At 36.5% G+C, this 14498-nt stretch overlaps 1 long non-coding RNA gene across 2 annotated transcripts; it reads right to left on the minus strand.

Moving 5' to 3' along the window:
- Positions 1-8474: 8474 nt before the first annotated feature.
- Positions 8475-14244, minus strand: LOC141432393 (uncharacterized). Of its 2 annotated transcripts, none has more exons than XR_012451830.1 (4): positions 13822-14244; positions 13013-13080; positions 12774-12883; positions 8475-11219 (listed from the first exon to the last, which is right to left on the minus strand). It is a non-coding gene; the product is annotated as an uncharacterized lncRNA (long non-coding RNA). The 2 variants fall into 2 exon arrangements; XR_012451829.1 differs by having other exon boundaries at positions 13826-14242.
- Positions 14245-14498: the final 254 nt, after the last annotated feature.

Consider the following 14498-nt stretch of genomic DNA (forward strand, 5'->3'; position numbering starts at 1 on the left):
TAAGTAAGAAATGCGTCGTTGTTGACTTCGCCGAGAATTAAGATCTGAATATGTAGGTGCCAGGTTCTGTAGAAAATATAACTAATTCTAGTTCAAGATCACCTATGTAGATCTTAATTCTTTTGTCGGCGAAGTCAGCAACGACGCATATTCTTGCTTAATATTGAATTTGGCTCTCATAACACATTTATATTTTTGATAGGATTAGATGGGATTACTTTTTGCACAGAGATTATTTGAATTCATCATAAAACAATTATTTATTTTTTCGTACGTTTACTCTGTATAGTTATCTTTTTCTATATTCTTGTACTTTTGAAATAGTAGTGTGAATTGTCCATTAAATTAAATTATTATTAGGTATTTTTAATTATTATCTGCAATTTTCCTTACATGTTTTCTGTTTACTTTTTGGCCAAGTTGGGGTGGTACAACGCAGCAAAAAGCATAAGCCGTAGTGGTCTAGTGGTTTGACCTATCGCCACTCAAGCAGAGGATCGTGGGTTCAAACCCCAGCTCGCACCTCTGAGTTTTCGAAATTCATGTGCGGAATTACATTTGAAATTTATCACGAGCTTTATGGTGAAGGAAAACATCATAAGGAAACCTGCACAAACCAGCGAAGCAATTCAATGGTGCGTGTGAAGTTCCCAATCCGCACTGGGCCCGCGTGGGGTCTACGGTCCAAGCTCTGTGCCGAGCAGTGGGACGGATATAGGCGGGGATGATCTGCAATTTTTCTTGCACGTTTTCTGTTTACTTTTTGGCCAATTCGGGGCGGTAACAACGTGCGCAGGCGGTTGTATTCTACTACGAGTAGAGCTTACTTTTGCGTGGATTAGACTTGGATCTTGGTTGATAAGATGTACTCTGTATCCCCAACCCGGTCCGTTACCCCCCGCGTGCCGCACTCACGTTGCCCCGCCCGCCCCACGATAGTATAGTACCTAATAATATAATCTAACCAACAAAAAGTTAGAAAACCCCCGACTTTGTCACTTTAACGTTCAATATCTCAAAAACCGCTGAACCGATTCTGATGAAACCCTGCTTTAAAATGAAAAAAAAAACCGCATTCAAATCGGTTTAATCGTTTAAGAGCTACCGTGCCACAGACAGGCAATTAATTTTTACTTTTGAAAATATGAAGCCTTTTTTTAAGTTCCTTTAAAAATCTGAGTGGATTTTACATGTGTTACAAAGAACATAAATAAAAATAGTAAATTATGAAGTAAATAGGTTTATAGCAATTTCGCCTGATTTTCACAGAATTATTAAAGATTACTTTAAATTAAGTTATACTGTCGCAGTGATAAATTTTGGTGAATTATTGAAGAATATATTTAAAAATTACCTCACCTAATTTTAAATGCAAAAAAAAATGCTTATTTGAATTAATGTTCATTTTACTTAGAGGGATGGTGTTAGGTGACTGGGGTACTGTTAGGAATAAACATAATGACAAAATTACTTAATTTTTGAAAGTTGCACAACTAAAGTAGTTCCATTTGAGTAGCAGAACCTGTGTTTTAATTTTTTTGCTCCTGTCACAGGCCCACCCGGTACAGATAAGCCTAAATAAGTACGGACTCTAACATCGTGGATAAGTATTGTAACATCTTGTGAACAATCTACAAATCTAATGACTTTGAATATTTCAGCTGAGTTCGCTGTTTCGCAGCGAGGTAAGCGCATGCTGAGACTAAACGGCTACTCCTTCTGCGCAGACCGCTCGAAAGGGCCGAAGCTGCGATGGCGCTGCTCCACGCATTGCAACCACGGTTGCCGCGCTGCGGTCACCACCTTTGACACGCACGTGATTGCCATAAGACATCAGCATAATCACCCACCGCGGCCCCGCTGAGTATTTTGTATAAGCTTTAACTTGCCGTGTTAAGGCTAGTTTAGACCTGCAAGAAAGTCGTGCATGTTGCATTTACACGTGTCGTTACAACTTGAGTTTTATGGCCTCGAAACATGATGCAACTTGCACTTTTTCTTATAGGTCTAAGTAATCGTGGCTGCAGTTGCTGGATGACAATGCCAGTACAATCAACAAAAAGTACAGTCACCTAAAAAGGCATATACCTATCTATTAAAAAAAAAAATAAACAAACTTATTTTGATTAGGAGTTTTTGACTATTTTTGAGTGTGCGTGTATAGTTAGTCTAGTTTTAAAACAAAAATTAATCGACAAGATGACTTCTACACGCATAGCAGCGCATTATTACGCAATGTGTTGACAGAATCCTTTCGTTTGGCATAATGCAGAGGCTGTCTTGTCGATGCAAGAACCACAAGTTTTCACTTGTCATCAGAATCGAAATTACGATAACAATAAGAGAACAATCTGTCCTTTTTGTATTAGAGTCATAAGTTATAGTAGTCTTTCGATTTGAATAAATAAGAACAATAAACTTGACATAGGTACCTTATTTTTTTGCCATATTTATTGCCTTTCTACCTAAAATTGCTAAAAGTGGCTCCGAAGCGGTAACGTTTCGTGTGCTCTGCCTACCCCATTTGGAAATGTACAGGCGTGATGTTTATGTGTGTGTTTATTGCCTGTTACGTATTAAATTACTAATTTTTGCCTGCAATTGTATCTACATCTTAAAAGAAGTAAACCATGATTCTGTGATAAAAGTAGACCAAGTTCATCAAAGACAATGCTTCTTTTTGTTAGTGAAATTTTTTACTCGGCTTAGTAAGTACGCCAATCGTGTAACTTGGTACTTACTTGGCTAGTATTAAACTTCGTAAGTATTTTTGGGGGCTGTGTTGAGGGGCGTCGTAAAACAATGGCAAAGTCCCAAGGGCGTTACAGTACAAATAAGTTTGGGAAGCCCTGGTCCAAAACATTCTACTACTACTACTACTTTAAGATTGATGGATAATTGAAAAAGAAAAAAGTGATTGTCAAATAAGTACGAAATAAACAAAAAAAAAAACAAATAAACAGTAAAAATTAGTAGTACTTATTCCCTTGACTTGTCTAATTTTTTTTGCCTAATTTCAGTTTGTCTAACAACTTTTACTATAGTTAATTGTTTGTCTAAAGTCAATTTGTATAATTTCATTATTCATAATTATTATTTGGTCGAATTTAAATTTTTCCTTAGTGATCATTGTCATAACCCTTGTTTTGTCCAATATTATTTTATTTAAAACTCACTGTCGATTCTTATTTTAACTAATAATTACTTAGCTGAACAACGTTATTACTAAGATTAGAACTGCGACCACAACAGCGCCCGAGCCGAGCGAGCGTAGCGAGCGTGTTGCCGTAGCGGCCTGCGTAGCGCCAGAACCGAACTTATGCTAGACGAAAAATAATTATGTCAGTCAAACAGTATACGAAATTAGATTAAACAAAATGAAAATTAGATCATTTAAAATTAGGCGAAACAAAATTATGTTAAGTATTGTATAGAAAATGACTTTCCCATGAGCCATTAGGTTAAAGTATTATTAGTTTATCTAAAATTAGGCAAACTGAAAATAGGCAAAAAGTTGTTAAGCAAACAAGGTTCAGACACGAGCGTTAATTTGGGACCCACTTATAAGATCGAATATCTGTCATTTTGTACAATTCAAAGGATTTTTTGACGAAATGGGTCCCAAATTAACGCTCGTGACTGTACAACCTAAAAATTATCCAAACACGACGTGGATTATCACTTATTATATCAAAAGTTTCGCACATGGCACACATAATACTTACTCTTACATAATACGAGAAATACGTAGAGTTTGGTTAGATTATCGTGGCTGTCCGATCAGTTATAAATCCGTAGCCTTGCGACGCCGCAAAGTACGGTCAGCATCAAAAGTAGCTGGTTACTTCTTACTCTGTCACATTAACACATTTGTCAATCTTGTATGGCACTACGCGTACGTGGCTGTAAAACGACAAAGTACAAAAGTAGCCAGCTACTTTTGATGCTGACTGTACCGCAACTAGCGATATTTGTCACCGCTTGTCAACAAGTTATTCTGAACTTTGTTTGAATACATTTTTATTTTCAGTGGAATTTGTTACATCGTATAAAGGAAGACGTCTAATAAAGTATGGCGGCTACAAGTTTTCCAGCACCATTTCTAAAGGGCCCAAAATACGCTGGAGATGCTCCACTCACCATAATTTCAAATGCCGGGCGGCGATTTACACTATTCAAGATGAAGTTGTGGCTATAAAAGATCAGCATAATCATTAGGATATTAACACTTTGGCTGCCCACCCTTTACTCTCCCAAAGTTTGCTCACACGCCCCACACAAATTTAGTAGTCCCACCCACACAGCATCGTCCTATTACTGAGGTATACAGAGAAGATTACGTGACCCACCGGTGCTGCTCATGGCCACACAGAAGAAATTACGTGACCCACCGGGTGGTGCTCATGGCAGCCAATGTGTTAACGATTAATTGTAGTACTCAGAAATACAAACTTAATGTTTGTGAGGACTTGAAGTAACAAATAAGCTATAAATTAATAAATATAGATTAGATGCAACGGAAAAGTGTGTCATTAAAAAAGTCAACTTAGTATGTAGTAGTATAATGAATAAAAGACTTTTTGTTTTGACATATCTTTATTTAAAATAAATTTAGTATTTACGATATTAGTGTTGAAATAAAAAGTCAAACGTGTGAAAAAAACCTATGACTATGACTAAATATTTTGGATAAGTTTTTCTTTGCATGATTGCGATAGTCACAAAATAGACGAAAGAGGTAAGAAGGGCCTCCGTACCCCACTTAGCACCGGGACCTAAATATATATTCTTTTGTATATACCGATTTTGAAGTACATCCGACAGTAGAACGAAGTACAATTATTAGTTCTCAAAGAAACTCTACTCACATTTTTGATGTGGTTTACTCTGAACATTGACCAATTAAAACAAACCCTAAAAACATTTATTTGCAGAAAACGTTGCAGAATTCTTAGCCTTTTATTGGTATTAGCTTGTCACGCCCTCTAAAATTTTTCGATCTCGTTCTCCCATTCCTTGTTGATAACAAAAAACAATTGTTCCAGTTCAATATGTACTCTCAAAGCGTGGCAACCAGATGGTAAAATATAACGGGTACACTTACTCGGCAAGCTATACGACGGGTAAAAAGATACGGTGGAGATGCTCGACTCACCAGCATCAGAGCTGCCCGGCGACAATACATACGATCGACGATTTCATCGTAGCAGTCAACAAAGCTCACAACCATCACCCGAAATTAGATTTTTCGGGTATCGAATAATAATGATATAGTTATGTATGTTTATTTAAAAAAACCGGCCAAGTGCGAGTCAGACTGTATGATGAAGGGTTCCGTAACGTCATCCGTCTATATATCGCAGAACCAAAACAGAGATTTGAACAAATCTCTCAGGGAAATGACAAAGTCACGCGGGATGTGAAAATGCCTCACCTATTTAACCATTTGCCTAAAGAATCAGTCATTTGATCAAATCCCTGAATTTGTTTAGTGAAATGGAGAAATCAGCCAAAAAAGGCAACTCGTTTTTTAGAATAGAATAGAATAGAATTTGCCCCGCGCTTGCTGCCTGTTTACGCTTTACTGTAAGTGGGTACTTAAGTAGTGATGGATGACTGAAATTTGGACATACGAGTAGTATGCAAAAATTAACATGTTATTCTTTAATTTCGCTTTTGATGTTACTAAAACAAGTTCCAAAAACAAAAAATATTGTTGAGGTTTAGAACATTTTCGCATAACTTATTAGCCCTGCCAAGAAAGGCCTAAATAATAGAATGATACGGTAAGAAATGTTGTGTATGGTGATAATTAAATTTATCTACTGCTGCAATCTGGGGAACAATTTGTCTTCTATGTTTCAAACGGTGAAAATAGTTAATGCTAATATTGTATTTATGACAATGTGGTATTTAACAACTTCTGGATTAAGTGCAGTCAATGTTTAGCAGAGAAAAACATGATTCGTGTGAAAATTGAATTTAAACTAAATTTTTGAAAAGTGTATAATATGTATCTGTTCTTTTGCAAAATGCATACCTATGCAGTAGGTATGGCGCTACTTACCATTTATTTTTTTATTGTGAAACAAAACAGTCATACAGAGATGAACGTGTTACGTGTGACATCACATAGTAGTGTTTTTCCACTGTCATAAATAAAGGTAGATTCAAATTATTATTATTATTAACAAGAAAAGTTACCTAAACACCGTTTTATAAAATTTCGTACATTATAAAAGCGGCTTTGCATTATATGTTATTTATATCTGTTGCTGTTTTAATATGCGATTTTTTCCCAGCCCTCATCTTTGAAAATATTTATAAACAAATTCAAGCATTTTGTATGCTGTCCCAAAAAATAATTTTTGATGCCCTGAAAACAACGGAAAAATTAAGCTGGGAATAGAACTTACTTCTCGTACGTGCTACCAATCGGAGCAATTAGTAAACAACATGAATCTTTCCTATCAATTCTAAAATGATTATTTTCACGGTTTATACAAATATTATACACTTTGTCGGTTAGCGTATTTAGTATCATGGTCAAACATTTCTCCTTCTTCGGAGCGATTAGTTGGGAAAATATTACATGACAATTGATAACCTATCACTTTTCGCGAAAGTACAGTTAAAGTGAGAAAAGTTTTTCCACATCTTTATGACCCTGACAAAAGATTGATTTAATGATTTTACTTGGCTTGTGTAAAAACTTTTTTCACTATATCTGTATAATATAGCTAGTTTTAAGCATTTTCTATTAAGCCGATAAAATTCACAATATGCTTTTATAATTTTTCTAGATCTGGAGTACGTCATGTCCAATAAAGGGAACGTCATGATTAAACATCAAGGCTACATGTACCATATTAAAAGAGGTCGCGAAGGACCTAAAAAGATGTGGCGCTGTTCTCGGCACAACACGTTCCACTGCAAAGCCACCCTGATCACTATTGGAGAGGAGTACTTTCAAAGGAAATACGACCACAATCATTAAAAAACTAATTGACGTTTGAATTCAACTGAAGTCTTTTCACTGAGAGTTGACACTTAATTGTCGCAAACTGTATGAAGGACGTCACTTATCCTTATCACCGTGCGCACTGAGTTTCATAGTAGGTACTCGTACCAGTTAAATAAATGTACACGTAATGTCTATTGTGCGGATACCTAATATTATATCTTGTAAAAATTCACAAGACGACAAACTCAGTTATATTTTATATGTACGTTCCTTTGATATATTTAACGTATTAAATTGTTCACAAACATTATTGACTTCCTTTTGATCGTTTTACTTTGTTCCGTTTCTGATCGCGGATTTTTCATTTTATAATAATTGTGGGCTCTTCTCCAAAATTCTACGAATTAATGCGCCTTTTTTGCGTAAAAAAAATATTTTTACCTACTTAATAAAAGACACAACATATTTAGGCTAGTGATGGTGGCGATCTTTGAAGAAGGCCTTTGTTGTAACACGGCAAACCTCTACGGTGCACAATTGGCCGCTTACAGAAGAGAACAATTCCAAATGATTGGTTATATTTTGTTTTTCTCTGTCATTCGCTTTACTATTTAGCAAGGCGTAAGTCGAAATGTGGTTTCTTTTAGAAATAAATAATACCTACTTATTTACTCGGTAATAGCTACCCATTTCACTGAGCTACTTGGGTATAAGGGCTGCCCTTCTTTTTCCTGCTTCGACCCAATTCTTCACCACCATCACTCCGCTCTGCTGCCTCGGAGCGCTGAAGCCTGAAGCCCTACAGTACGCTCCGAGATACTCTGCCCGGTTTCCCTACCTATGCAAGAAGTATCAGGCCAGTGTTATTCTTACTTATAGTACATTACTGTAGAGGCAGGGACGTAGGGAGTTGCCGGCCAAGCAGATATAGACTTGGAGACGAGGCTTGTATAGTGCTTTTCTCAAACATTACATGAAATAAAATAAAAAGCAAACAAGAAATGGAGCTGGCGGGACGCTAGTCTGGTCGCCCTGTTCCTGTTGTGTGTGCGCTGGCTGCTGGCGGCGGGCGGCTGCGGGCGGTGTTGCTGGGCGTGGGCCGCGTGCGTGTCGCAGGGCGCGCGTTGAAACAAAAGACGGTCGCATTGCCGGTCAGCGGCCTGCAAGGTTGTATGAAATCTCTTTGCAGGCCGCTAGAGTGACGCGCGCACGCAGCTCAGCCACAGGCCTGCAGCGCGATACTTCCGGCCTATTATTTGTAACACAACGTCAATATTTCATGTCATGTTTGAGAAAATATATTTAAGAACAGTGCTGTCTGAGACCATTGTACATATATATTCTATTGCATTATATTTTTCTTTGGATTGCAATGTTCAGCTGTAGAAGTATTTTGGCAGACGATGATGACGATTATGATTATCTTATTATTCCAGGTCCAGTTTTTACGACTTCAAGAGGGCTCATCATAGCATATCAGGATTCAAGTTCTTTAGACAAGTGTAACAATACGGCCTATGGTCCGTAATGTTTCGCCTTATGTGAACATAGGTTTATTAGGAGAGGCTAAACTAATTTATTAATTTTATTAAATAAAGGTAAATTATGAACAAATAAAGCTAATCTACCCATAAATATGCGAACGAGATTATTGGCAACATTAAACTATCCAGTACGAACGTGGAAATAGCGCGGCAGAGCCTTTCCTGCCCGACGCAATGGCCGCGGCCTGTTTCTACTATCGGTCGCCATTGTCGCCATTGTCGCCGGAATTGGGGTATAAATAGGAGCGCGCGAAAGGAGGGGGGATTCTTTTCTTCGACACGGACTCGAGAGGTTCTCTCTGGGACACTTGGATTTATTTCTATCGTATTTTTAAATTGTTTTGTGTTATTTTTATAGTGAATTGGTGTGTGATTTCCCTGCTTTGTGTATCTTGGTACCGAAGGCTTTTGGTATTAGGGTATCCATTGCTGGGAATTGCGTATTAATTCATTATGGGGTTTGGGGATCACAATCAGTTGTGATTTTAAAATATTTCTGGAATAGTAGAGGACTTATCGAGTTTCGGCTCAGTAAAAGCCGATTCTTAGGGAATGGGAGCCAGGTCACCTAGCGGTGGTAACGGACAGGCTGACTTTCCCTGGGAACGTTCTTCAGTGTCAGTGTACGCCTATGGAGTAAGGGCGGGGTCTTGTATTATACCGGAAGAGACAGGCCTAATTTTCTCCCTGGGTTTTGGAGGGTTTGGGATGCCATACCGGTGTCCTAAATCAACCAAGATCTTGTCCTCCTTATCTATTTATTTATCTATTCACACACTTATTCTTCGGCATCGGTATTTGTCTATCCCAATCCTAACACGACAGATACTGGTGAGCACACGGGTGATAGGCGTAGGAAACAGAGCCACCCACTCGACGTAGGGGTAATTTAGAATAGGCTCTCTCACTGCACCTTGAGAGAGACTCCGCGAGTAATCTAAATGTGGAGCCCGGGCTTCTAGTTTGCTGTATCGTGTAGATTAGTTGGTTAGTTTAGAAGTAGGACTAGGATATGGTAGGCTTGAATTGTGTTTACTTCCACTTGGTAAGGTGGAGGTTGAATTTGCTCTATCTATTTGATTTGATATTTATCTGTGTGTGTCAATTGTGTTTACTTCCACTTGGTAAGGTGGATGTTGTATTTGCTCTATTTTATTTTATTTGACTTTACTTGTGTGTGTGTTAATTGTGTTTTCTTTCCATTAACTATACAGCTACTTACCAATTTGCCTAAGGCTGCTTTAAAGCTTGCCTGCTACATTCAGAACCTAGCCATACTCATGGCGACATACTTACATAAATATAGACAACTAAATGACTGACCTTGACGTCCGACGAATGAAGGGTTTCGGCGTTTCACTTTTCATTCAATGTCCTAAGTTACAAACGCTAGTAGCCTCAAATACAAGTGAGACAAAATAATTCAACAACTCACAATGGAATAATATTTATTTGCTGAAAGTAGAATCTCCTTTGAAGACTGTGGTCGTTCCTGGCAATGGACCTTGGATTGTATGAACCTGTAGTGGCTATTAATATCAACTATTTCAATAAGTAATAAGGCTCTATTTTTCTTCTGTAAACTTACAATGTAAGTCATATTGATTAAGACTAAGGCAGAGCAAGTCAGTGGTTAGCCGGTACCAGGTGATCCGGAAACTACTCATTAATCAATATAATAAAGCACTATAACTTATCTCTACATTCTGCTGAAGTTGGGTTTGTTACTACAGGAGTATTGTGATCACGGGTTTGATCCAGGAACAGCCTCAGGCTATAATTGACTTCCCTTTGAAATGTCCTCTCTTATAACATAAAGATATGTTTTATTTCCTAACAAGGAAGAGGTAGTATGCTCCTTCAGGGCTAACGCAGAGGAGGCGTGTCCAGTACGGGGCGAAGGCCACTTTCAGAGGCGGGGAGTGGGCCTCTGAACTTTAGCTGCGAAATAAAATACCTTCTTCCACACGAACATATCATAGACTATTGACAGACTACTTTAAACAACTAACTACATTCTTCATTTGTTCTTCTTTTATCTTCTCTTTATTATTTAGTTAAATTATATAATAAGTGAGCTCTTTTCCCATTATACTAAACGTACTAAAGGGTTACTTTCTAGGACACAACGTAGGTTCCTTATACTAGACCGCTAGCGATCACTTGGCCAATTTTATGACTTAAATAAGGTAAATCAACTGCAATTAGGTCTAATTTTGTAGGTTGAGAACCCATAATAAGGTAATAATAAATAAATTCGGTTTGTAGGCATCGGAGTAAGCTTTAGGTTAAGAGTTTAAATCTAGTTTAAGGTAGGATTCGTTACAATTTTGGTGCCGTAGTAACCAGGATAATATGTATATTTTAGTAATTATTACCATTTACTTTATTTATTATGCTTTGCTAAGTTTTTATCTTTCCATTTTTGTTTCACTGGGTCCTCAAATAATCATTTCTCTGCTAAATCAATTATTAGTTAAATTCAATTATGTTACATTGCTTGTAGATATGATATTAAGTTGATTTTGCCTTGTTTAGGTCGAGTGTTGTTATAATCTATTGTCATGTGACAATTGGTTATAGCAACAATTTTGTTGACGTGAAAAAGGAAAAGTATAAGTGGGAAATAGGAGCTCATAATAGGTAGTTGTATTGTTCTAAAGCAGCTTGTAGTCTTTTCTTATCGGTGCGGCATTCTTGTACACGTTGCCCTGGGAAAAAAAAAAAATGTTCATTTTAGCGACTATTAGTAACAGTGAGTGAATAAAAGATCGAAGTTAGTGATGTTGTGATTAATTAGATAAAGGGTGAAGAAAAATAAGTTGATCACATTAAAAATAGTATAGTATAGTATAGTATCTTAAGTGATTAAGTAATTTAATAGTGAATTAAGTAGTAGTAGTAGTAATTTGATATAAGTAAAATACGTTAGTGACTGAGTTGTGTAAAGTCAAGTAAAAACGGTTCGACCCCATGAACATAGCAAGCCTAGGAAGTTCCAAGCACATTGAGTATAGTTATAGGTAGTAGCGGGCTGTTTTCCGCAACTCCACGTCTGGGTGCGCGCGCCTATTTTTCCACATTATATCATTACATTATGGTAGCATATAAGCACTTTATATCAATATATTATTAGTGGTCGAAACGTCGAGATAAATGTTGCTCGTGTGTTTGGCGTGATAGGTCCTGTTTGTGGTATTTTAACATTACAGAGATCATAAAGTTGAATAGTGAGAACAAGAGTTTACCTGAAGTTAGGAGGGTAATAACAAATGAAAAATTAGAAAAGGCAAGTACAACCAGGCCCATCATTAAAGAGATGTAGGAATACTGTCAGATTGTAATAGAAACTAGAAAACCTGAAATTGGCATAGGTTATTAGATGGTTGCAGACAGTGGGGGCACAAACGAATAAAATTAATGCTTGAAATAAAGAGATGATATCTACAGAGTCCCTCAACTCTAACATCATTTATTTTATTATTTATTAATTAATATAAGAAAAAAATACAATTAATCATTTATTGCATCGTTAAGCCGCATCACGGTTTGTATTGATGCTGCGTTGTTTCTGCATTCATTCTAACACATTGAAGTAGTTTACTTTATTTATTCATTCAATATAAAATTACATTATAATTTACATAAATGTCAGTCAAGTATAAGAATTTATATTGAAATCATCAAGAAAAAAAAAAAAGATAATAAAATACCAATCATGTCATGATGTGAAAAATAACAATTAAGATAAGATCGGTTTTCCTTTAGATTGTCATGGTAGTAGGAGCATTGTTGGTTTGGTTAACTAAATAGTTTATTGAGAATAGCTGACACCAACCGAGGCCACTGGATTGTGCGGGGGACTTGTGTCCATCCGTGGCTGTCCTGTGGCTGATGTGATGATGATGATGATGATGATGAATTGGGAGTGAAGCAAAGAGTATTCTGAGTAACAAAGACAATAGAGTAATAGTAAGTTAACTAGGGCTGGACTGGTAGGAAAGATGGGTTTTCTAGAAACAAATGAAAGAAGAAAATTAATTAAGTAATATGAATCTGCATATAACTTCCCATTTGTATAGAATAATTTATAGATAAGGTAGGTAATGTTATGCAGGGTCGGCAACGCGCGAGTGATACTTCGGGTGTTGCAAGCGTTCCTAGGCGGCGGTAATTGCTTAACATCAGGCGGGCCGCATGCCTGTTTGCCACCGACGTGGTATAAAAAAAAAATAGAGGTAGTATAGGTAGTTAAGTTACTGTACCTTAATAAATGATGCTCAGCAGTGTTCGGTACATCAGCAATTCAGCATAGCCCTTGCTAGTGTGTAAACCACAGGACAAAAGGCAAGAGTTTTCCCCGGGCCCAGGTCACCTGAAATATATTTTAGTATGGTTATAAATAAATTCATAATGTAAAGAACATTAATAAATTTTAAGAGTACATAGTATGACAGATTTCTGGAACATAATGAAGATAATTAGAAAACCATTTATAGCATACCTTTACTACCATTCTAATGAATGTTTTCCTTAGCTCTTAGGACTGTGACTAAAAATAAATACTCAGCGCTGAAACAAAGTAAAAACCAAAATCAAAATCTAAGCATCAAAATCTGGTTCTAGTTGTTAGACTATTTATAGACTAAGTAGTGTGTAAGCAGTTTAGTCTAAATAGCGTAACTACATTTAAGAATAGAATTAAATATAGATATATTTTATTCTGGGTCTAAGTTCGGTGAAAGTAAATTTATTCTCGGTCAAAGATCAATTTCATTCACTTTAAAATGTTATGACAGCAGGTTAACTTCAATAATTGAGAATTATTTCAAGTAATAGCCACATTGCAAACAAACATATCTACATTTCAATTAAATATAATGATTAGAAAAAGCCCTATCTACTAACTAAAATGATTGCAAGTGATCTTACTACAGCATCAGATTGATAAAATTTAGGTATGCTAGCAAACTTTACCTAATTGAACTTGTGCCTTCTTGATAAAATCATTAAAACAATAACAGAAGGAGAATAGATAAATGATTTGGTTGTGGACTATAGATATTATCAGGAAATAAATGGTTAAGTTAGGTCCATTGCTTGATTATTAACTTTGTTAATAAGGTTCATTAGTAGTACAATTACAATCATTTTCCGTCAAAACAGGTTAATAACTGATTATCATGTTATTTAGTGTGCAGGATAACTAGGTCTCGTCATCGTGGCTGAATTATTTACAAAACAAAAAATTATTTCATCAAAGTCACGGTTAAAAATTTAACATCTATACTAAAAATAAACAAGGGTACCTACTTACATTCAAGTTCCCTTTTTGTGAGATGTTGTGGGTACTTTTGGCGAGGTGGACTTGGTCGTTTGTTGTGATCGTTTGGCGAGTCTTCATATCGCTCTTTCGGTAGGATAGGGATAGTATTATTTTCATGATACTTCCAAGATTAACACAAATAAAAGAATAGTCCGCGGGATTTCTTTAGGTTATTGGTTATCGAATTGAATTGACAGTGACAGGTTAGGGGACCAGTAATGCTCGACCCTATACTGCTCAGCTATCACTGTACGACCTGATAATACGAACTCGTTTTGGATTAGATATATCACATCGTACAATGTTAGGTCGTACAAAATCAGGTTGTCCAATAGCACCTTGAACATTATCGGTACAGGATGATAAAGCTCGATCCGTGTTCCAAGTGACATGTGATTGAATTATCAGGTCCTGCAAATTCGGTCGTGCATTGTCCAGGTCGTACAATAACTACACACACAGGTTACAACGCGAGTGCTGCCAATGAAAGACGCCCATTCATTATCGCAACTATAATTATGGTTAAAGGTTTTTAAGTAGTACTATTGTATTATAAGTTATTTATTGACTATTTAGCTTAGGTTAAGTTAGTTATATAGTTATTCATATTATATAAGTTTTACTATTAAGAGAGATTTAGATAATGTATGACCACCTTTAATAA

The sequence above is a fragment of the Choristoneura fumiferana genome, chromosome 11 (genome assembly GCF_025370935.1).
Source record: "Choristoneura fumiferana chromosome 11, NRCan_CFum_1, whole genome shotgun sequence".
NCBI lineage: Eukaryota > Metazoa > Arthropoda > Insecta > Lepidoptera > Tortricidae > Choristoneura > Choristoneura fumiferana.